A 22,302-nucleotide genomic window follows, 5' to 3' on the forward strand; every position below is an offset into this window, starting at 1 on the left:
GGTGGGGAAGTATGTTCCACCTATAATTGGAGGTGCAAAGGGGCAAATATTTCCTGAAAAATAATCTGAACTATCATATAAGTGAAATATTATGTACTCTTTTATGATCTTTTAGCCCCTTTGTGGCAGAAGCTGCGTGCTAAAGATGATTTCTAAATATCCAGGACCACCATACTATGCCCCTAACCACTGGCTGTTTATATCTTAAGTGTCCTCCATAGACTAGTATCCCTTGGGCTTGAGGCTTTGATGAAACCAAAATGGGTCATATATTAGTCTGTTACCAAGTCTTCACAAATAAATGTTTACCAAAGTAATTAAACTCTCAGCTTATCAGCAAATAAAAAACAGCCATCATTGGAAAAAGAACCCACTGATCTTCAACTTGTGGTCTCTCTCTGACTTTCTCCCTTCCTTTTTTCACTCTCCTTTTCACAGTTTGCCCTTAAAATCCTTCTGCTCTCTTGATCTCCAGACATGAATCATGCTATGTAATATGAATGATAATGAGTGATGGTAATAATTGAAAAGATGAAAAATCTGCATTTGTTTCTTATCTAGAAAGATACTAAAACAGCTGCCAGGGAGTGTTCAGAGACTCTACAGCCCATTCCATAATTTATGAATGTGAGAATGCTCCCCATGAACAGCCTGGATGAGTCAGATGTTTTAATTGGGCTGCCTTAAATTTAGAACCAAAGGAGCTTGATTCCTACTCCACTGGGTAGTCTCATGAAGGGTGTTCCAGCCAGAGAGGAGCCAGAGTTGACACTTATATACACAAGTGGGTAGAATAAAGTACAAATGTTGTTAATGTTTGTAAGACACTACATTCTGGTTTTGTTCTTTGATTTTAAGGTTGAAGAATTTTCAGAGAAGCCTTATTAGGGAAGACTTCTCTTTTATATGAAAGTTACCTCATTGTGTCCTCTCCTAGGCAACAATAACTTGAGTGTGAAAATCAGCTGGGATCCCACATTGCTAAGCATTTCTGAAAAGGGATCTTTAATGTGGCACTCCATAAAAGAGTTAAAAGATTTGTTGAAAAATGACCACATCCATGCTCTGTGAAAAAGAAATATAGGCAATTTATGAATTTATATTCATGACATAATGTATAACAGGTTTATTCACACTGATTCATTAAGTAAGTGTGGAGTGAGGCATGTGTCTGGTACTGTCCTTGGTGCTGATGCCAGCAACACGAGCAAGAAGAGTTTGTGTCTCACGGAACTACAGCCTAGTGGAGGAGACAGACATTACTCAAGTGTAACTGGATATTAAAATTGAAGTTTCAAATAAGGTATCATAATACATTCCAAAATGAGTTGCCAGATCAACATTTGAGTTTTAAAAGTTTCTGAAAAGCCCCTTCCCTTAAGGAGACCAAAAAATGGGCATTGAATAGTTGGAGAAAAGGAGAGGATTTGAAAGGAGGATTTCTTACAAGCGAGCGTTGTCATAAGCTTCCCCACAATGAGGAAGGATGAAGGTGCTTTTCTCTTCACCCAAGCCCCAAAAATGAGATCTTTAATGTGACCACTTGGAGATCTGATGTGTATTCCTGCAATTATAGGGAACAGTAATGTATTTCACAGGTCTGAGGACTCTAAAGGTAGCCTAAGCTAGAAGAGGGAGGGAAAAGAGAGAATTGTGCTATTTTTGAAACTAACTGCTCTCCCTTTCAAAAATATGTCAAATGTACAAGAATTCAAGGCATACAAATTTCATGTGTATCAATTATCTATTGCACAATAATGCTGCATAAAAAACAGCCACAAAACTTCTGTGGTGTAGAACATAAAGGATTTATTTTGATCAAAAGTTTATTGGCCACCTAGGATGTTCTTCTTGTCTTTGCTGGGATTGGCTGATCTTGGCTGATCTTGGCTGGGTTTGCTCCCGCATCTACAGTCAGCTGGCGGGTTTGCTGTAGGCTGGATAGTCCAGAATGGCCCCAGTTAAACAACTCATCTGTCTTCCATATGGTCTTATTCTTTAGCAGGTTAGCATGGGCTTCTTTATGGGAGTCAGATCCAGTTTCCAAGAGAAACTGTGAAGAAATTGCAAGCACCATGAACAGACTATTGGTGGAAATCTTGACTTTAAGAATGTTGACGGTGAGTGCTGAATAGAAAGTGAGAAACATGTTACTGAAAATGGGAGAAAGGGAGATCCCTGTTATGTACTGGCAAATGCTTATCAAAATTGTATTCTGTAGTCATGTAGAAAACGTAACATGTAAGTGATAAATTTGGACGTGTAGCTAAGGAAATTCCCAAGCAAAGTGTTGAAGGTGTTACCTGGCTTCTTTGTATTCCTTATAGCAAAATACAAGATCAGATAGATAAATTGAGGGAAGAACTATTAAACAAAAAGGAATTGGAAAGACTTTGGAAATTCTCAGCCTCTCCAGATGTCAAAAGATGCTAAAAGTCCAAAATGGTTGCTGAAAGTGTGAAGTAGAGAAAAGTCTGAGTTTGTGACTGTATGACCCTTTGCTGAAACCTCAGATCTCATCTAAATATTTCTAGTTGAGAAGGACAATATCAAAAGGTCAAAGTAGTCGACTACGCAGTAACTTTCCAAGCGATAAAGACTGTTCTTCACAGATATTCTCAATCAAACCAAAGGGCCTCAAGAAGTTTAAAATCATTGTCCTTTATCCATCTCAGCAGAAGCCAAAATTACATTATCTTGAAAATATTTGTGATGTGGCTCAAGCATAATGGAATAAACCCTTAAGACATCCACAAGAGATTCACAAAGTTCTTGAGAACAGTATATCAGCAGAAACACTACCAACTTGATTGAAGTGGACAGAGACAATACAACACAAAGGAAGGCTTTCAAACCTCCAAATTTCCACTGGTTCAAAGCAGGCTGATAAAACTACTATGCTTCAACCACTTGCTATCTTTTATGAAAAATGAATCACTTATAGGGCAGAACCAAGAACCAGAATGCAGAGCCAAGGGCCCGCAGAGCAAAGCCAAGAGCCATGGAGGATTATTCCCAGGGCTGGAAACCTAAACAAGGAATTTTGGCTAAGGTTTTCCTGGCTAAATCTCAAAGCTGCTTTGTACCAGTGACTTCATTTTTGCCTTCCATTCCCCATCTACCAACCCTTTTGAACCAGAATGTCCATAACTATTAATCTACGCATGGTTTTGCCATCATATGTTGAGACGGTTGGGAGCAGATGACTTGTCCCTTTAGTTTCACAGGTCCACAGATGGAGGAGAATTGTGACCCATGAAGTTGCATACTCCATGAAATTTCATAAATCATCATCATTTGATTTAAATTTTGAGAATTTAGACTTTGACCAAATGAGATTTATTTTTTTATTGTGGCAAGAATCCTTAACATGAGATCCACCCTCTTAAATGTTTAAGTACACAATTCAATATTGCTAATGATAGACATGATGTTGTACAGCAGATTTCTAAAATGTATTCATCCAAAGAAGACATACAAATGGCCAAGAGGTATATAAAAAATGCTCAGTATCACTAATCATCAGAAACGTGCAAATCAAAACCACAATGAGATATCATCTCTCACTTGTTGGGATGGTTGTTATAAAAACAACAACAGACCAGGCGCTGTGGCTCATGCCTGTAATCCCAGCACTTTGGGAGGCTGAGGTGGGTGGATCACCTGAGGTCAGGAGTTCAAGACCAGCCTGGCCAACATGGTGAAACCCCATCTCTACTAAAAATAAAAAAATTAGCCAGGCGCAGTGGCATGCACCTGTAATCCCAGCTACTCAGGAGGCTGAGACAGGAGGATCACTTGAACCTGAGAGGTGGAGGTCACAGTGAGCCAAGATGGGGCCACTGCACTCCAGCCTGGGTGACAGAGTGAGTCTCCATCTCCATATAGAGAGAGAGAAAAAAAAACGACAAAATGTGGAGAAGTTGTAACCATTATACACTGTTGGTGGGAATGTAAAATGGTGCAGCTGCAGCCACTGTGGAAAACAATATGTAGGTTCCTCAAAAAATTAAAAATATAAATACTATGTTATCTAGCAATCCCACTCCTTCTGGGTATTTATTCAGGATAATGTATATCAATATCTTCTTCAAGAGATATCTACACTTACACGTTTATTGCAGCATTATTAATATTGTAGCCAAGATGTGGAAAGAATCTAAGTGTCTATCAATGGATAAAGAAAATGTAGTACACAAATATACATGGCATATTATTCAGCCTTTAAAAAATAACAAAATTCAGCCATATGCGACAACATGGGTGAATCTGGAAGACATTACACTAAGTGAAATAAGCCAGCCATAGGACAAATACTGAATGATTCCACTTGCATGAAGTGTCTGAAATAGTCAAACTCACAGAAAGAGAGTAGAATAGTGATCATCTGGGGCCAGAGGGGAGAGGAATATAGAAAGTTGCTGAGCTAATTTAGATATAATTTTTAATTTGAGTTGATGCTGCAGTGGATTGAGACTCCTGAAGACCTTGGGAAAGAGTAAGTGAATTTAGCACATGGAAGAGATGTGAATTTGGGGGACCAGAGGTGGACTGTGGTAGATAGAATCCTGAAATAACCCCCTAAGATATTTCATCCTATTATCCTTGGTATTGTGACTATGATGAGATAGCATACCCATAATTATGTAATAATACATAGCAAAAGGGATTTTTTGATGTAATTCGGTTACTGATTAGTTGACTTTGAGTAATAACAAAAGAGATTATATGGGTGAGCCTAATATAATCATATGAACACTAAAAGCAGAGAGTTTTCTTCAGCTGGTAGCAAAAGAGGAAGTCAGTTTCAAAGCATGAGAACTTGACACACAACTGCTGATGTGAAGATGGAGGTCACATGACAAGGAATACAGCGGTTTCTGGAAGCAGAGAGCAGTTCCTGGCTGATAACCATTAAAGAAACAAGGACATCAGTCCTACAACTGCAAGGAATTAAATTTGGCTAAAAAACCAAATAAGCTTGGAATAAGCTTCTTCCCCAGATAACAGCCCAGCCTGGCTGACACCTTAACTCTAGCTTTGTGAGTCCCAAAGCAGATGAACCAGCCAAGCCCACGCTTCTGACCTAAAGAAGTGTGAGATAATAAATGGCTCCTGTTTTAAGCCACTATGTGTGTGGCAATTTGTTACACAGCAATAAGAAACCAGGACAGCCTCTGAAGGCCTAGGCTCAGAACTGACACACTGTCATTTCTGCAGTATTTTACTGGTCAAACAAGTCATAAGGCCAGGCCAGATTCAAAAGGTGGGAAGATAGAACTCACCCCAGGAACGTTGCAAAGGGCTTAGATTCATGTAGCTAAAAACAGCTGGGGACAGCCTGCCACACAAAATAGGAATGTTGACTTGGGGTTATTTTGAAAGGAAACCTGCTTAATAAGAGAGTTTCTGCCAGAAAGTAAGGAGACCCTACCAGTGGGGTGAAAAGCTGGGAAACCAGAAGCCAAGGGAGTGGTGGGAGAAAACAGTTAAAGGAGGGTCATGAGAGGGGTCCACCTGCTGCAAATATCCACCAGGCCCAGAGAGGCCAAAGCCATTTGACAGTAGTGCCAGTACCAGTAGAACTTTTTGGTCTTCCCCACCTACATGGTCATATCCAAAAGGGTGGGCTAATCCCTGGACAGGCCCACTGAGCTTAGGCTCTCCTAGGTCTTTAATTCATTTGCTTATTTATGGATTGGTCATTTTTATATAAGAGCAATTTAACTGGGCTTGTTTGATTTTTGCCAATGTTGTGTAACCCAGATGGCACCAGTGACATAGTAAAACATTGTGCCCAGAACTTGGAAATTACAGCTAGGTGGTTTAGGTTGCTAGATGCAGTTTTTCAACCATATCAGATAAAGTGGAAATTATGCTGGAGTTTGAGGGTGACATGATTGAAGCACGAGGGGCTTGCTAAACCCCACCCCCTTGACTTCTGCTTCTCCAGTAGTCTGGCAGTACTCTAAACTGGAGGAGAAGACCACCGTACCAACAAAGTGCATTTCTCAAGAATTCACAAGCCCAAATAAACACATCAGGGAGTATCCTTCAGTCTAATGTTTCCTGTTGATAACATAGGCCTAGAGAAAACTGTTACTTCGATAATATTCGTGTGTCAGAGCTCTGTATTTGCCAAGTCTTTATCACCTTCCTCTGTAGGACAACATCAAAGGATCAGAAACAGCTTCTACCTACTAGAGAAGGTGAGCTGTTCCCTGAAAATGTGTCACAAATCATGCTTATTCAGCCCAACAGTTACATGTTTGATAGGTATGAACTCCTCTGCACACTCAAGGTAGAAGTTTTTTATTTCTTAAACTGGTTGGAACCAGCTCCCCTAAACTGGTAGAGAGACTAGTACCACATTTTGGAGGCTTCACTGACATCACTCATTAAAGAACCCTTGAGCTTACACAGTACAAAATGGCAGAACCATCGAATTCCACTTCAGGCTGGAAGAGCTCTGTCTGGTGTCTGTTGAACTGATGTTATCTTTACTGCCATTGGTTTGTGCTGCCTGTATTAGGCTGCTCTTGCGTTAGTATAAAGAAATACCCGAGGCTGGGTAATTTATAAAGAAAAGAGATTTAATTGGCTCACAGTTCTGCAGGCTGAACAAGCATTGTGCCAGCATCTGGTTGGCTTCTAGGGAAGCCTCAGTGAGCTTTTACTTATGGCAGAAGGTGAAGCAGGAGAAGTACCTCACATGGCCAGAGGAGGAGCAAGAGAGAGAGTGGAGGGGGTGGGGTATATATTTTTACACAACCAGATCTCACAAGAACTCACTCACTCACTCACCAAGCCATAAGGGATCTGCTTCCATGACCCAAATACTTACTACCAGGCCCCATCTTCAACAATGGGGATTACATCAACATGGGATTTGGGAGGTGGGACATCCAAACTACATCACCGCCACATGCTGGTCCTCCACCGTATATTCAGTGCTACTGCTCAGCTATAGAAGCAACTGCAGCCATCAATGGTAAGCTCAGCAACAGATGCACTTTACTGAGACTTCTAGGCCACTGCTACCATTTTCCATCCCTCACAGACACCCACAGAGCATTCTCCAGAACTTTGCCATCTCAGAGGTGATGGCTATGCTAGAGTGCATTAGGCATCTGCCTTTCAAAGAATCTACTTCCAAGTCTTGATTTCAGCCCCATGCACATACACTTGTAGGTTGGGCTATTTTATTTTCTAACTCTCCAAATTCAAAGGTTAATTCCCCCTCTCAGTCAACTCAATAAGATTCATTGCCCTGATAAGCCAAGAACGGGATCTTAAACTTGAAAATAAAAATGTTTGAACCTCCTTTTAAAGAAAAAAAATTTCCCAGACTTCCAGGATTCAATTATGGAATCTACACAAAAGACATGCTATAAACTGTCAGCCATTTGGCTGAAATGAAATTATTGCTCCCACTATGATTGTAATGAAGACTGCCACAAGATCTTTTTAAATTTAGCATAACCTTGCTTTGCAATCAAATTCTTCTGCCACTTTGCTCCATTGTTGAGCAAACTGCCACCACGCAGTGCACCAGAATACTCACCAGCTTACCCCTGCTGTGAAGGATCACTTATAAATTAAATCCACCTCATTCTTTAGTTGGCCTGATACCAGCAGGATCATAAACACAATGAATAAGGACATTGAAAAATCACAAGGCAGGACTCAGTTATCTTAAAAATCCATAAAATGTTTGCATTAATATATTTAGCTATTGTCTAAATGAAAACCTCCAAATTTTTAATTTCCAAAGAATTGTATATATCACAGAAATTATCATAGTTAAATCTTTAGCAGTTACCTCCATTCTATATTTGATAATTTTCTCTTTTTTTGATGGAGTCTCACTCTGTCACCCAGGCTGGAGTGCAATGGTGCAATCTCTGCTCACTGCAACCTCCGCCTCCCGGGTTCAAGTGATTCTCCTGCCTCAGCCCCCTGAGTAGCTGGGATTACAGCCACACACTACCACACCTGACTAACTTTTGTATTGATCATTTTCTAATAATATCAAGAAAGGGAAGTACAGGATGTGCTATGATGTGTTCTTACTGTGCAGCAGCCACCCAACTTCAGTGGTATATAATGATAAGCAGTCATTTTGCTCACACATCTGCAGGTTGGCTGGGTTTTACCTGATCTAGGTTGGACTCAGTTGGATGTCTCTAAGCAGCAGGTTGGATCCAGTTCTGCTCCATGTCTATTTTATCCTCTTTGGACCAGTGGACCAGCCATGGCATGTTCTCATGAAAATGGCAGAAGCAAAAAGGAACAAGAAGAGGCATATTAGGCTTCTTAAATCCTTTTGGGAACCAGCATCCTGCCACTTCCACTGGCCAAAAGCAAGCCGCATAGTCAAATCCAAAGCTAATGGGCTGGGATGCACATTTCACCTTAAAGGCAAGAGTTGTGAAGTCACATGGTGTGTTAGTCCATTTGGATTACTATGAAGTAATACCTAAGACTGGGTAATTTATAATAGAGAATGGTTTATTTGGCTCATGGTTCTGTAGGCTGTACAGGAAGTGTACCACCTGCATCTGCTCAGCTTCTGGTGAGGGCCTCAGGAAGTTTATAATCATGGTGGAAGGCAAAAGGAGAGCCTGTGTATCATATGGCCAGAGGGAGCAAGAGAGAGGGGAGAAGCCAGTCTCCTTTAAACAAGCAGCTCTTGCATGAACTCACCAAGCAAGAACTCACTCATTACCATGAGGAAGGCATCAAGCCATTCATGAAGGATCCATCTCCATGACCCAAACACCTCCCACCAGGCCCCACCTCCAACACTGGGAATGACATTTCAGTGTAAGATGTGGAGGGAACGAACATCCAAACCACGTCACATGGCAATGGGTCAGGATACAGGGAAGGGTGAAGAGCTGAGACGGACAATTCCATCTGCCACCTATGACCAGGGAACTTCATCTATTCTGGGGTGGCAAGAAAGCCTTTCCTGAGGAAATGAAATTTTGGCTGAAAAGTGGGAGGGGGGCAGGGAGCAAGGGTTACCATGTAAAGTAGAAGGAATAGCATTCTTCCATAGGGAACAGCATCTGCCACAGTCTTGAGGCAAGAGGACCATGGCACATTAAAAAAGGGTGGCAAGGATGATGAGAAACAAGGCACAGGAGAGGAAGCAGGAGGGCAGTCAGGAGCCCGAGGGGTGGGGCCTTACAGGCCATGCCAATGGCTTTTGACCTTTATGAGCATAGGGAAATCATTGAGAAGTTTTAACCAGAGAAGTGAAATTTTGCATTTGAAAACTATTTTCAGCTTTATACAGCAGAAACATCAACTCAGAATGGCTTAGACAATAAGAAAATGTATTACGTGACTAACACAAAAGTGGAGCCCCTCCAAGTCGGTAATTCAGTAACTCTGAAACAACGCAAGGGACAAAGCATTCCCCAGTTGCATGTCATCATTTACAATAGATCAGCTCTGTCCTCTCCTTGATTCTTTTGAGTCCCAAGATGAATACATAGGTTCCAGACGTCACATGCAGAAATGACAGTGTCCAGGTGAAGAAATGATCCTCTTCTCCCTCCTTTTCAGGATTAACAAAAAACTTTCCCAGAAACCTCCAGGGGAAGTGACATCTCATTGGTCAAAACTAGGTTACAAGCCCACCCTTGAACCAATCCCAAGTAAGAAGAATGAGACTGCCATGACTGACTTGGACCAATCAAGACCTATCAGCTAGAGTCATTATGTAACAAAGACAAAACTGTGAGGGGGAACAGTTCTCTCAGCAAAACTGTGATGTCCACTAGGAAAGAGGGACTTGGCACATGGCCAAGTCCAGAATTAAGGGTAGAAAAATACACCCCAACTTCAGTGGGAAGGAATGCAGAGCTACATAGCAAAGAGTGTGAATACAGGGAGGGGTAAACATTTGGACCCATTAATTCAATATGCCACTGTACTTGTAAACATTCCCATTGACTGGACACACACACACACACACACACGGCAAAATTATCCTATTCTGTGGCATTGAACACATAGCAAATTGTGTATATTTCTCACTTGAAACATGATTGCATACACCTTGTCTTTATTATTGCATTAGTCTCTATTGCTACTATAAAAAGTTATCACAAACCAAGCGTCTTAAAAAACATATATTTATTATCCAACAATTCTGCATGTCAGAAGTCTGACATGGGTCTCACTAAGCTAAAATCAACGCGCCAGCAGGACTGTGTTCCTTTTTGGATCCTCTAGAGCAAAATCCATTTCCTTGCTTATTCTGATTGTTCAAAGCCAGGTTGAGCTCCTCTCACATTTTGTATTTTTCCTTCCTTTTTTCTGGTTCTCACATCTCTCCAATCTTGTGTGCCTTCCTCTTCTTTTTTTTTTTTTTGTTTTGAGACGGAGCCTGTAGCCCAGGCTGGATGCAGTGGCGTAATCTCGGCTCACCGCAACCTCTGCCTCTCGGGTTCAAGCAATTCTCCCTGCCTCAGCCTCCCAAGTACAAGTGGCTGGAATTACAGGCGCACGCCACCACACCCGGCTAATTTTTTTTTTTTTTAGTAGAGACGGGGTTTTGTCATGTTGGCCAGGCCAGTCTTGAACTCCTGACCTCAGGTGATCTGCCCACCTCAGCCTCCCAAAGTGCTGGGATTATAGCCACCTCGCCCGGCCCCTCTTCCACTTTTAAGAACCCATATAATGACATCAGGCTCACCTCGGTTATTGAAAATAATCTCCCTGTTTCAGAGTCTCTTGCCTTAATTCCTTTTGTTTTGTAACCCAGCATTTCACAGCTTTCACGGATTAGGATGTGCACATCTTTGGGGGCCATTATTGTACTTACTTCAAATTTATTAAGCAACTATTAAATGATTACTCAGCTTCGAGTGTGTCTCTCCGAGTCTTTTGAGAGCACTGTGAGTTTAGAGACTGAGTGTAAATGTTCCTGTGCTCTCCACCTAACCACTCAGTAACAACGTGGAAAAAAATGAACCTGGTATACAGGAAAGCTTTAATATCATTTAAAAGAGAGAGTTTTATCTAAGTGGTCTATTCCTAACACAAGAGATAAATCCTGCTGTTTAACACGTGACATGGTTCTGTCTTTACCTGGATAACTGTACCAGCAATAGCCCAAAAGGTATCTGTGGTAGAAGATACTACACTAAGGAGGAACACAAAAACATGAACATTTTATTTGCTGTCCCCTGTAAGTACTTACAAAACATTTTGGCAGAGACCAAGGGGAAAATATAACATCTTAATGAAAAAGGCTCAGTGGGAACCCCTGAAATCTATCAATGCCACCTAGGGGGATGTATAACAGAGGATGAAAAATGCTCTAGGCCAGTTTCTGGGATGCTAGCATATATTTGCTTTGTGGTGAATGAGCTAATGCAGGGTTTCCAAGTGCGCCAAACAGATGACGCACACACTGTGAGCTTACTTACCATGTCCTCAGGGGACTTTGTCCAAGAATTCTCCAAGTCTCCTTCACCTAGACGTCTAAATCTGCTGGGAAAGAGGGGAGAACCAAGTGACAGATGGAGAGAAACTCCAGGATAGCACAAAGCAAAGGATGCAGAGTCAGAAATACACCCACGGAGAGAGGGAGCAGAGGAAGAAAACGACAGGGAGACACTGAGACCTCGAGAGGTGGGGAGGGGAAGGGAAAACCTCATCAACACAGGAAACAGAAATAAGTAACCCCTAATCTGCTCAGTCATGGGTTCTGGTAAAACCCCTTTAAATGCTGAGAATCATTTTAAAGGAAGGTAAAAGCTGCTACGGTTCATGGAGTACTTAGTCATTCCATTTGAAACATTTTAAGGAGAGTAATCAAAAGCCACTGCAGTGGGAGATACAAGAATTGGGTTCCTGCTCCAGGTCAGCCATAGAGTATGTGTGCAGTCCTGACAGTTTGCATCCCAAGGCTCGGTCTCCTCATCTTTATATGATAGAGGGATTGGCCCGGGTCAGGGTCCCCAACTTGTGATCTACAGCCCCAGAATTGAGGGAATTGGTAAAATTTGCATAGAAAAAAATTTTATTTTTGTCAGCATCCAACTGAAATTCAACATGTCCTTCAATGATGAATGTAGGCAATTAGTATTAATACCATCCATGACTGTCGCCAATAGAAATCACAGATGTTTTATGTCACATTAAGGATTCTGCAAATATTTTATAATATCTTTTATTCTCATTACTACTTAAAAACTGAAGATTGGCTGGGTACAGTGGCTCGTGCCTGTAATCCCAGCACTTTGGAAGGCAGGAGGACTGTTTGAGTCCAGGAGTTCGAGACCAGACTAGGCAACATAGGGAGAGCGTGTCTCTATAAAAAAAATTTTTTTAAATACAAAAATTTCAAAAACTGAAGTTTTTAAACCTGTGTCTAGATCTTATTTTTAATGTGCATTCATGAAACACATATATGACTATATTACAAATTTATTTTCTCTTAACATTTTAATAAATAGAGTTTAGTCAATTTTCTTTGCAATTCAATGTATTTTATTCTGTTTATTTAGTGATAATTTTCTGGCACAAACATACACAAACACAGAGTTAACAAAAGAAATATTGGACTAGGCTGGGCATGGTGGCTCATGCCTGTAATCCCAGCACTTTGGGACGTCGAGGCGGACGGATCACCTGAGGTCAGGAGTTCAAGACCAGCCTGACCAACATGGTGAAAGCCTGTCTTTACTAAAAATACAAAAGTGAGCCGGGCGTAGTGGTGGATGCCTATAATCCCAGCTACTTGGGAGGCTGGGGCAGGAGAATCGCTTGAACCCAGGAGGCAGAGGTTGCAGTGAGCTAAGATTGCACCACTGCACTCCAGCCTCGGTAACAGAGCAAGACTCTGTTTCAAAACAAAACAAACAAACAAAAAGAAATCTTGGACTGGATGTCCTCTAACATCCCTTGAATCCTGTGAATTGATTGACAGTACAAATGTTCGCAGATGTCCTACATATCAGGCCCTGAAGAGGTTAATAATTTGCCCAGCATCTTACAGGTAGCACAGAGCAGAGACAGAACTGGAACTCAGGTCTCCCCCACAGAATGTGGGCACTTAACTACATGCTACGCTGAGAGGTAAGTCCTCTCAACCACTTTTTTCTCCCACCACCACGTCTAACCATCTACCTGCATCTTTCCACCTGCTACTATAGAAAAATTGCCTAAATTCAGGTCAACTTCTTCACTGGTAAATCAAGTTGCATCTTCTCTTACCTACAGAAGAACATCCCTCTGGAAATTCTCCTCTCTCTCTCCTACATCAACTTTTCCCTCATTACTAAATTCTACCCATCAACCCACAAATATACTATTCTTTGTCCCATCTCAAAAAAAATCAATATTAGTTATATTCTGCATAACAAATTATCCCCCAAAGTAGCAGCTTAAAACCAGCAAATGTTTATTCTCTCACAGAATTTATAAAGCTCAGGATGCTGGGAGTGGCTTATCCTGGTGGTTCTGATGCAGGGCCCTCCATGTAGTCATCTCAAGACTCAGCTGGGGCTGGAGCATCTGCACTAGGCTCACTCACCTGGTTACTGGCAGGCCTCAGCTCCTCATGGATTGTTGGCTAGAGACTTCAGTTTCTCATCATGTGGACCTACCCATAGGGCTACTCAAAATATGACATATTTTCTCACAGAATGAAAGATCCAAGAGAGCAGAAAAGCAAAAGAGCATCTAAAATGGAAGCTGCCATCTTTTATAACCTAACTTTTGAAGTGATATACCATGACTTCTGTCATATGCTATTGGCCACATGCACCAACCCAGGTACAACACGAGAGGGGACTATACAAGGGTGTTGATAGGGTTTGGCTGTGTCCCCACTCAAATTCCATCTTGAATTCCCATGTGTTGTGGGAAGGACCTGGTGGGAGGTAATTGAATCATGGGGGCAGGTCTTTCCCATGCTGTTCTCGTGATAGTGAATAATTCTCATGAGACCCGATGGTATTATAAGGGGGAGTTTCCCTGCCCAATCTCTCTCTTTGCCTGCTCTCATCCACGTAAGACATGACTTGCTCCTCCTTGCCTTCCTCCATGATTGTGAGGCCTCCTCAGCCATATGGAACTGTAAGTCATTAAACCTCTTCCTTTGGTAAATTGCTCAGTCTTGTGTAAGTCTTTATCAGCAGCATGAAAATGGACTAATACAGGTGTGAAAACAAGGAGGTGGGGATCACTGGGAGCCGTCTTGGAGGCTGATTGCCGCAAATCCTTTCCTCGCACCTACATTCTTCTCCATATTTCTCTACTCCCTTTAGAGCAAAACTCCTTAAAAAGTTGTCTATGTCACTGTCTGTAATTTTCCTCCCTCCATTCTCACTTGAATCCCTTCTATTCAGACATTTGTCTCTCATGTTCTACTCTTGTCAAGGTCACTCAGGACTTCCACATGGCCAAATCCATTGGTCAGTTCTCAGTCCTCATTTCATTTGACCCATTACTAGCATGTAACACAACTGATCACTCCCTTTTCCTTGAAATACCTTCTGCATTAGACCTACGGGATATGACATTCTTCTGATTCTACTCCTGCCTCACTGGCTGCTTAAGGCATTTCACAGATACGTCAAGGCGTGGAGGGGGAAATACTTAGCAGTCACAGCAAAAACTAAATAAACCTTAAAATGAGCTCAACAATGATCAATTTCAGAAAAACATTAAAATTTGCAAAAGAGAGAAAACATTATTAAAGTTTATTATTTGGTCAAACAATGAATAATGTCTGAACAGGCAGAATACTCTCTGAACAGTTTGATTGATTTTTTGCATAACTATATTGAGAAGATTGAATAAGGAAATTTGGAGGGGAAAGTTGTGCAAGAAAGATGGGATATAATTTTGTAAAATCTTAAAAGTGATATACACGTATTATTTAGAAACATGGAAGTTCTTGCCAGAAGCAACAGTTAAAAAGTTGAAAGTGGTTACCTCACCTGTATGCTAGGTAAATTGGACAAACCATCACACTGAAAGTTACTAGAAAATCTGGAGAAGAATTAACTGATGAAAGGCATTGGCGAGCTAACAAACTAGTGAAGAATTGTGGAGTCAAAATATAGGAGAAGAAAAAACTGAGTTTTTTCTCTGGAGAGGAGTGCCAATTCTGGAAAAGGTGACTGAGAGACATTTAAACTGTGTTTTCAGCTCCAAGGAATTGAAAAGACAACAATTGAAGTTCAAATCCCAATAAGCGGTGAAACTCTAACTTTGGTTAGAACCTTAAAAGGCTATACCTTAAGAGAAAAGGCCAACTAGAAGTAAACCCACCCTCCCTCTTACAGACTAAACTTAGCTGTAAATCATCTCAATCCCTAAAATTAAACTAAGGTGATCTCAGATTACTGGGGTCCTCACTCCTTTGCCAGAAAATATTATATATCCCTCAGAATGAAGGTAACATTATCCTAGTCCTCAAATTATTTCTGTAATTTTTCATGAACAAGGACAGGCTGTCAATCAAAAAATAACCATCTAAATGAGGGAACATAACAACGTGAATGAAAAACCACAGACAGTAGAAACATACCCAAAGAAGTTCTAGATAACAAAGATTTCAGATACACATTTCTAAATAACTACACTTGGGATATACAAGGAGAGAAAACGTCATAAATTTTGGCAGAGAGTTAAAAACTACGAAGAAATGGAAATTTTAGAAATGAGAAGCAAAGTAACTGGTATTCAGAACTCAATGCACATAGATTTAACTGCAGATTAGACTCAAACAATAAAAAATGAGGGAACTGCATAGAAGTCATAAAGAAAAAAATTCAGAAGAAATCATAGAGAGACAAAGGAATGAAATAGAGAAGCGGGTGTAAAAGATGTAAGATATACAATGAGAAGGTTTAACCTACGTGTATTGGAAGAGAAGAGAGAGGACACAGAAATAGCTGAAGAGATGATAGCTGACAATTTTCAAAACTGATGAAAGACATTAAGTCTCAGATTCAAGAGTATCTACAAACCCCAAGCAGGATAAACAAAAATGAGCCCACACATAATAAAGCGCATTGTAGTAAAATTGATACAAACCAAAGAGAAAATAACAGATTACCTTGAAAGGAGCAACAATTAGACTGATATCTCACTGTTGAACAGAAATAATGGAAAGCAAAACAAAGTGGCATCTTTAAGTACTAAAAGAAAATAACTTCCAATACAGAATACTATATCTAGTGAAAATATTCAAGGATGAAGCTGAAGTGAAGATATTTACAGACACAAAAAAAAATTGATAGAATTTGTCATCAACTGAAATGATGAAAGAAAATGCTATAAATTACTATATCCTAAAATAGAAGGAAATGATCCCAGATTAAAAGTCAGAAAGTAACGAACGGGGAAAAATTACTTTTAAACTCTTCTCTTTTCACTTAATACCTTTATTACTAGTTCGTATTTTCACTTAATGCCTTTATTACTAGTTCTTATTTTCACTTAATGCCTTTATTACTAGTTCTTATTTTTTTGTATTAATGTTGTTACCTCTACCTTCTTTTTTAAAATTTGTTTGGCATATTTTTCTCATTCTCTTATATTTAAATTTTTGGGTTTTTTGTGGCTTTTTTCTGATAAGCAATATTATTGGATTTCTAATGCAGTCTGAGAGTTTTTATGTTTAACTATGGGATTTTATCTTAATTTAATTTATTTAACACTGGTATTTATGATTTGTCTTCTTTCATTTTTTTCTGTACTTTCTCATTAAAACCACACACTAGGCAGTCTCCTCATCTCTGTGAACCATGAAATTTGATACCTTCAGTGGTCTGACACAATTGCCACAATCTTAACTCAATGTGCAATAGATTGAACTACCCAAGTCCCAATCTAAGATCCAACCTGAGGTGACACTGATGAACAAAGGAATAGAGATGGTAAAGCAGAGTTAATCTACTAACAGATTATCCCAAATGTGTGCAAATTAGTGTATGGTTTAGGCTAAGCATTTAAAAATGCTTCTGTGACCCAAATCATGCCAAATGCCAAATGTTTACTCTCCTTTAATCTCTTAAAGTTGCCAATTTTTATTTGTACTTTGAATTCTGTTTTATGGTGCAAGCATAGTCTCTTTTTTGTACAAATATTTATGATCAATTTTATCCTTCATGATTTTGTTTCTCAATATTTTTATTCCTCTATTAGTTATCTAAAGTTTTTCAAAGGCACTCTTTAACTTCTATGCCTCTAATTGCCAAAGTCAAAAAGGAAATTTTATTATTTGAGTGTTGCTTTTTGAAACCACCAATTTAGCCACACTTTTGCTTGTCTTCCTCCCATCTTTGTTAATATAATCTGGGTTTTAAAAGCAAATGACTGTTATGACATGGTTACTTTCATGTTATATACCTTACTTTTAGAGAATGGTTTTTTATATTTGCATTTAGCTTCATAATCAAACATACCATAATTGCTTGACATCTCTATTTTAACTATTTTTAACAGTTTCAGTCTTTTTCTTTGCTATGATTACCCCAATTTTAGCTCTTTATTTTGTGCTTTTCTGCCAATCAGAACACATCTTTAGATAGACACATTGATTTTTGCGTCTTTGAATCCCTGAAATTTAGGAAGTATTTTGTGTTATTTTCATTCATAAAATACACATGACCTACCTTCCTTCCTTCTTTCCTTCCCTCCTTCCTTCCTGCCTGCCTGCCTTCCTTCCTTCTTTCCTTCCTTCCTTCCTTCCTTCCCTCTTTTCTTTATTTTTTGAGACAGATTCTGGCTCTGTTGCCCAGGCTGGAGTAGAGTGGTGCAATCTCAGCTCACTGCAACCTCTACCTCCTGGGTTCAAGGGATTCTTATGCCTCAGCCTCCCAAGTAGTAGCTGGCATTATAGGTGCACACCACCATACCCGGCTAATTTTTGTATTTTTAGTAGAGACAAGGTTTCACCATGTTGGGCAGGCTGGTCTCGAACTCCTGGCCTGAAGAGATCCACCCTCCTTGGCCTCCCAAAGTGCTGGGATTGCAGGCTTTAGCCACCACACCAGGCCCAAATTGCATCATTTATTTCTGACATTTAGAGTTGACAGTGAAAATTTAGATCAGCTTGATGTTTTTCTTCCCTTAAAGACAACTTTTTAAATTTGGGAGTGAGTGGCCTATTGGGGTATTTATTTTTCCTTTATCCTAAAAATTCAAAATTGTTGGCCGGATGCGGTGGCTCATGCCTGTAATCCCAGCACTTTGGGAGGCTGAGACAGGTGGATCATGAGGTCAAAAGCTCGAGACCATCCTGGCTAACATGGTGAAACCCCATCTTTACCAAAAATACAAAAAATTAGCTGGGCGTGGTGGTGGGCGCCTGTAGTCCTAGCTACTCAGGAGGCTGAGGCAGGAGAGTAGCATAAACCCAGGAGGTAGAGCTTGCAGTGAGCCGAGATCGTGCCACTGCACTCTAGCCTGGGTGACAGAGCAAGACTCCGTCTCAAAAAAAAAAAAAAAAAAAAAAATTCAAAATTGTTTACAATCTACATTTAGTTATAGGTCCCTTATTGAATGATTCCAATCTGCATGAAATATATCTTTCTTCACATCAGGAAAAATGAATCCATTATCTCCTTAATAGAACAGAAATATTAGTGCATAGGAATGCTCTTCCCACTGTCACGTCTCCATTTCTGTATGTATCTTACTCTTTCACAGCTGCCCCCTTTGCTTGTCATTTTCCTCCACATTTTCAAGCTTGTGGTCCATATCACTAATTTGGCTTTAAGCTGTATTATTTAGGCATCATGCTGCCTCTGAAGTGGGGTTTAAATCTGCAGTTGTGTGTTTAGTTTCCTAATAATTCTTCCTTATCTCACTTCAAAGTTTATCTTTTTATCTTGTAATCACAGTCTATTTCTTCGATGTGGTTCTCATTGCATAGAACCAGGCACTTTTCCTGGAAGAGTCCACAGTCCTTGCTCCTCCATGGAACTTTAAGACATTTGTACTAACTGCTCAGCAAGGCCACCAGCTGCTGTAACAATTCCTGACGCCCTAGACACAGACTCTACCTGAAAACAGGAGCCTGATTTAAATGGAACTTGGAAGTCTTTAGCACTACTTATTTCCTAGTTTGCTTTGAATGTACCAAGACCTAATCAATAGATCATTCATTAACAAATGTTTATTGAACACCTGCTATGTGCTTGGTATTGAAGATAGTGAGCAAAAAAGCCTGATCTCTCCCTCAAGAAGCTTTCATCTTTATTCATTATTCAATACTCACAAAAATAAATACACCTCCCAAGACCTACTCTCTCACATCCTCTCTGCCAATTCATTTCATCAGCTATTGCTGCAGCAACCAACTGCACACAGGTGGGATGACAGCACCTTGCCTCAGCTATTAATATATCAAGCACCACTTGTCTTCTGCTCCAGCGTTTCTCTGGAGCAGTTACAGTGAAAGAACAGGAATCCATTCACCCATTCTGATGCATATGTCAACCTGAAGAATGTGGAAGTTAGTACCCTACTTCACCGATAGGGTACAGGAGCCAATGTAAATGCTCCTTTCTTTTGTCCCGCAGGTGGACATTTTTGAGGTTCATTCTACATGGCTCTTTGGAGAGTCCTTAGCAGGACAAGCCTACTGCAGTGACCAACTCATTAACACACTTTCGATTGACTTTCCCTCCTGTCATGTCTCAGTCTTTCCAGTCTCCACCTCCTGTTCCCTGGGATCACTCCCCCAAACTATCTAAGCTCTGCTTCTGGGGAACCACAGTCTAAAATTTAGTTACAAATAGCAAGTGTTTTTAAGGAAAATTATGAGGTGTTAAGATAGCTTCTGCAATGGACTTGATCTTGTCTGGGGTATCAGTGAAGGATTCTCCAAGAAAATAACATTGAGGCCGGGTGCAGTGGCTCACGCCTGTAATTCCAGCACTTTGGGAGGCCGAGGCGGGCAGATCGCCTGAAGTCAGGAGTTCAAGATGCACCTGGCCACCATGGTGAAACCCCATCTCTACTAAAAATATGAAAATTAGCAGGGAGTGGTGGTGGGCACCTGTAATCCCAGCTACTCGGGAGGCTAAGGCATGAGAATCGCTTGAACTCAGGAGGCGGAGGTTGCAGTGAGCCAAGATCGTGCCACTGAACTCCAGCCTGGGGGACAGAGCGAGACTCTGTCTCCAAACAAAAAGAAAAGAAAAGAATATTGAAACAGATATTTGGATAATAAGATGATACGCACTGGCAGTAGAGGGATGAGGAGGACATTCCAGATGGGGAAATCAGTATTTTCAAAACCTTTGGGTTAGAAAGGATGCTGGAACATTTGAGAGACTGTAAGAAAGTCAGTGTCACATGCATCCAAACACAGAAGGGAAGGTAGGTGGGAGGGGAGGTGGAGAAAGGCCAATCCATGTAGGCATTGGCGCAGGAACATGACTAAGGCTTTGTTCTAAGAGCAATGAGAAACCTCTGAGGCATTTAGACAAGTGAATTGATGTGATTAGGGTTGGTTTTCAAAGGTCACTTCTGCTGCTTTGTGGAGAACCTATTGGGAAGAAGTGATGCTGGATGTAGGGATGATGATTACGGAGCTAGCACAGTGATCCAGGCAAGAGATGAAGCAGCTGAGCTGGGTGGTTGCTTAGAGATGGGGAAAAATGGACAGATTTAAGAAATGGAAGAGGTTGATGGAACTTGGTGATGGCTTGACTATGAATCAGATGGGAAGGGATGGTAATTAGTTGAACATCTCAACCAAAAATGATGAAGTTCCCTTAAAGCTTCCATCCTTAGGCTAGGCAGGGTGGAAAAACAAGAAGTAATAGACACAGTCTGACATTCAGAGACGTAATGATTCAGTCATAAAGGTAGAATGCATGAAATATCTGAAAACCTGCTGCTGGCTTCACGAAAGTGTGTTCTGGGTGGATAGAACATGAAATAGGAGATCCTCCAAGTCAGAGATACGAGTATTCCACCTAATGCTCTGTGATGATGATGATGGTGATGATGACGATGATGACAATAACAATGACAATAATGATACAAAAGTTAATGTTCACCAAATGGTTTTGATATGACAGGTGTGGTGCTAAAGAATGTGGACTCCATCCTTAGGGAAACAGGGAAATTTGTCATGCGTTAAGAAATATGGCCATCATCCTTAGCAAACTAATACAGGAAGAGAAAATCAAATATTGCATGTTCTCCCTTATAAGTTTGGGAGCTAAGTGATGGGAACACATGGAGACATAGAGGGAAACAACACACACTGGGGCCTATCGGAGGGCGGTGGGTGGAGGGTAGAAGGAGGAAGAAGATCAAGAAAAATCAGTAATGGGTACTAGGGCTTAATACCTGTGGGATGAAATAATCTGTACAAAACAACCCCATGACACAAGTTTACCTATGTAACAAACCTGCATTTGTACTCTTACCTTAAAATAAAAGTTAATTTTTTTTTTTGAGACAGAGTCTGGCTCTGTTGCCTAGGCTGGAGTGCAGTAGCCTGATCTTGGCTCACTGCAACCTCCACCTACCGGGTTCAAGAGATTCTCCTGCCTCAGCCTCCTGAGTAGCTGGGATTACAGGTGCCCGCTGCCATGCCCAGCTGATTTTTGTATTTTTAGTAGAGACCAGGTTTCACCATGTTGGCTGGGCTGATCTCAAACTCCTGACCTCAAGAGATCCATCTGCCTTGGCCTATCAAAGTGCTGGGATTACAGGCATGAGCCACCGTGCCTGGCCAAAAATTTTTAATGTAATTCAAAAAAAGAAATTAGTGATTTGATCAGATTTGCACTCTGGGTTTCTATGTAGACAAGAGATCAGAGGGTCCAAGTGAAAAAACAAAGAGGAGCAGACAGACCAGTTGAGAGGCTGCTGCAATCATTCAGATATAGGGTGGAGCTCTGTAGCAGATGTGGTCAGTAACCTGCTCATGCCGGCCAGCTCTCACTGTTGCTGTATACACCCAGGGCATCGCACTGTCTGAGGGCTTTCTCTGACTGTTGAACCATGCTAGGGTTATGTGCAGGGCAGACCAGAAGTGTTAAGGAGTTAATAGCCCCAGGCATGACCCTCAACAAGAGAGGGGCAGAGATGATAAATACTCCAGGTTCCTCATCTCTCAGGTGGGCACCACCAAGTTCCCAGCATGACTGAGCCTCAGCTGCCCACTAATCTGCTCCTTAGTCATCCTGTAGGGCTGCCTTCCCTTCCCTGTCTCACTTCCCCACTCCCCCACCAGAAACTTCTAAGATCACCTCCCAAATAAACTACTTATACTCAGATTCTTATCTCAGGGTTTGC

The sequence above is a fragment of the Pan troglodytes genome, chromosome 21 (assembly GCF_028858775.2).
Source record: "Pan troglodytes isolate AG18354 chromosome 21, NHGRI_mPanTro3-v2.0_pri, whole genome shotgun sequence".
Lineage (NCBI taxonomy): Eukaryota > Metazoa > Chordata > Mammalia > Primates > Hominidae > Pan > Pan troglodytes.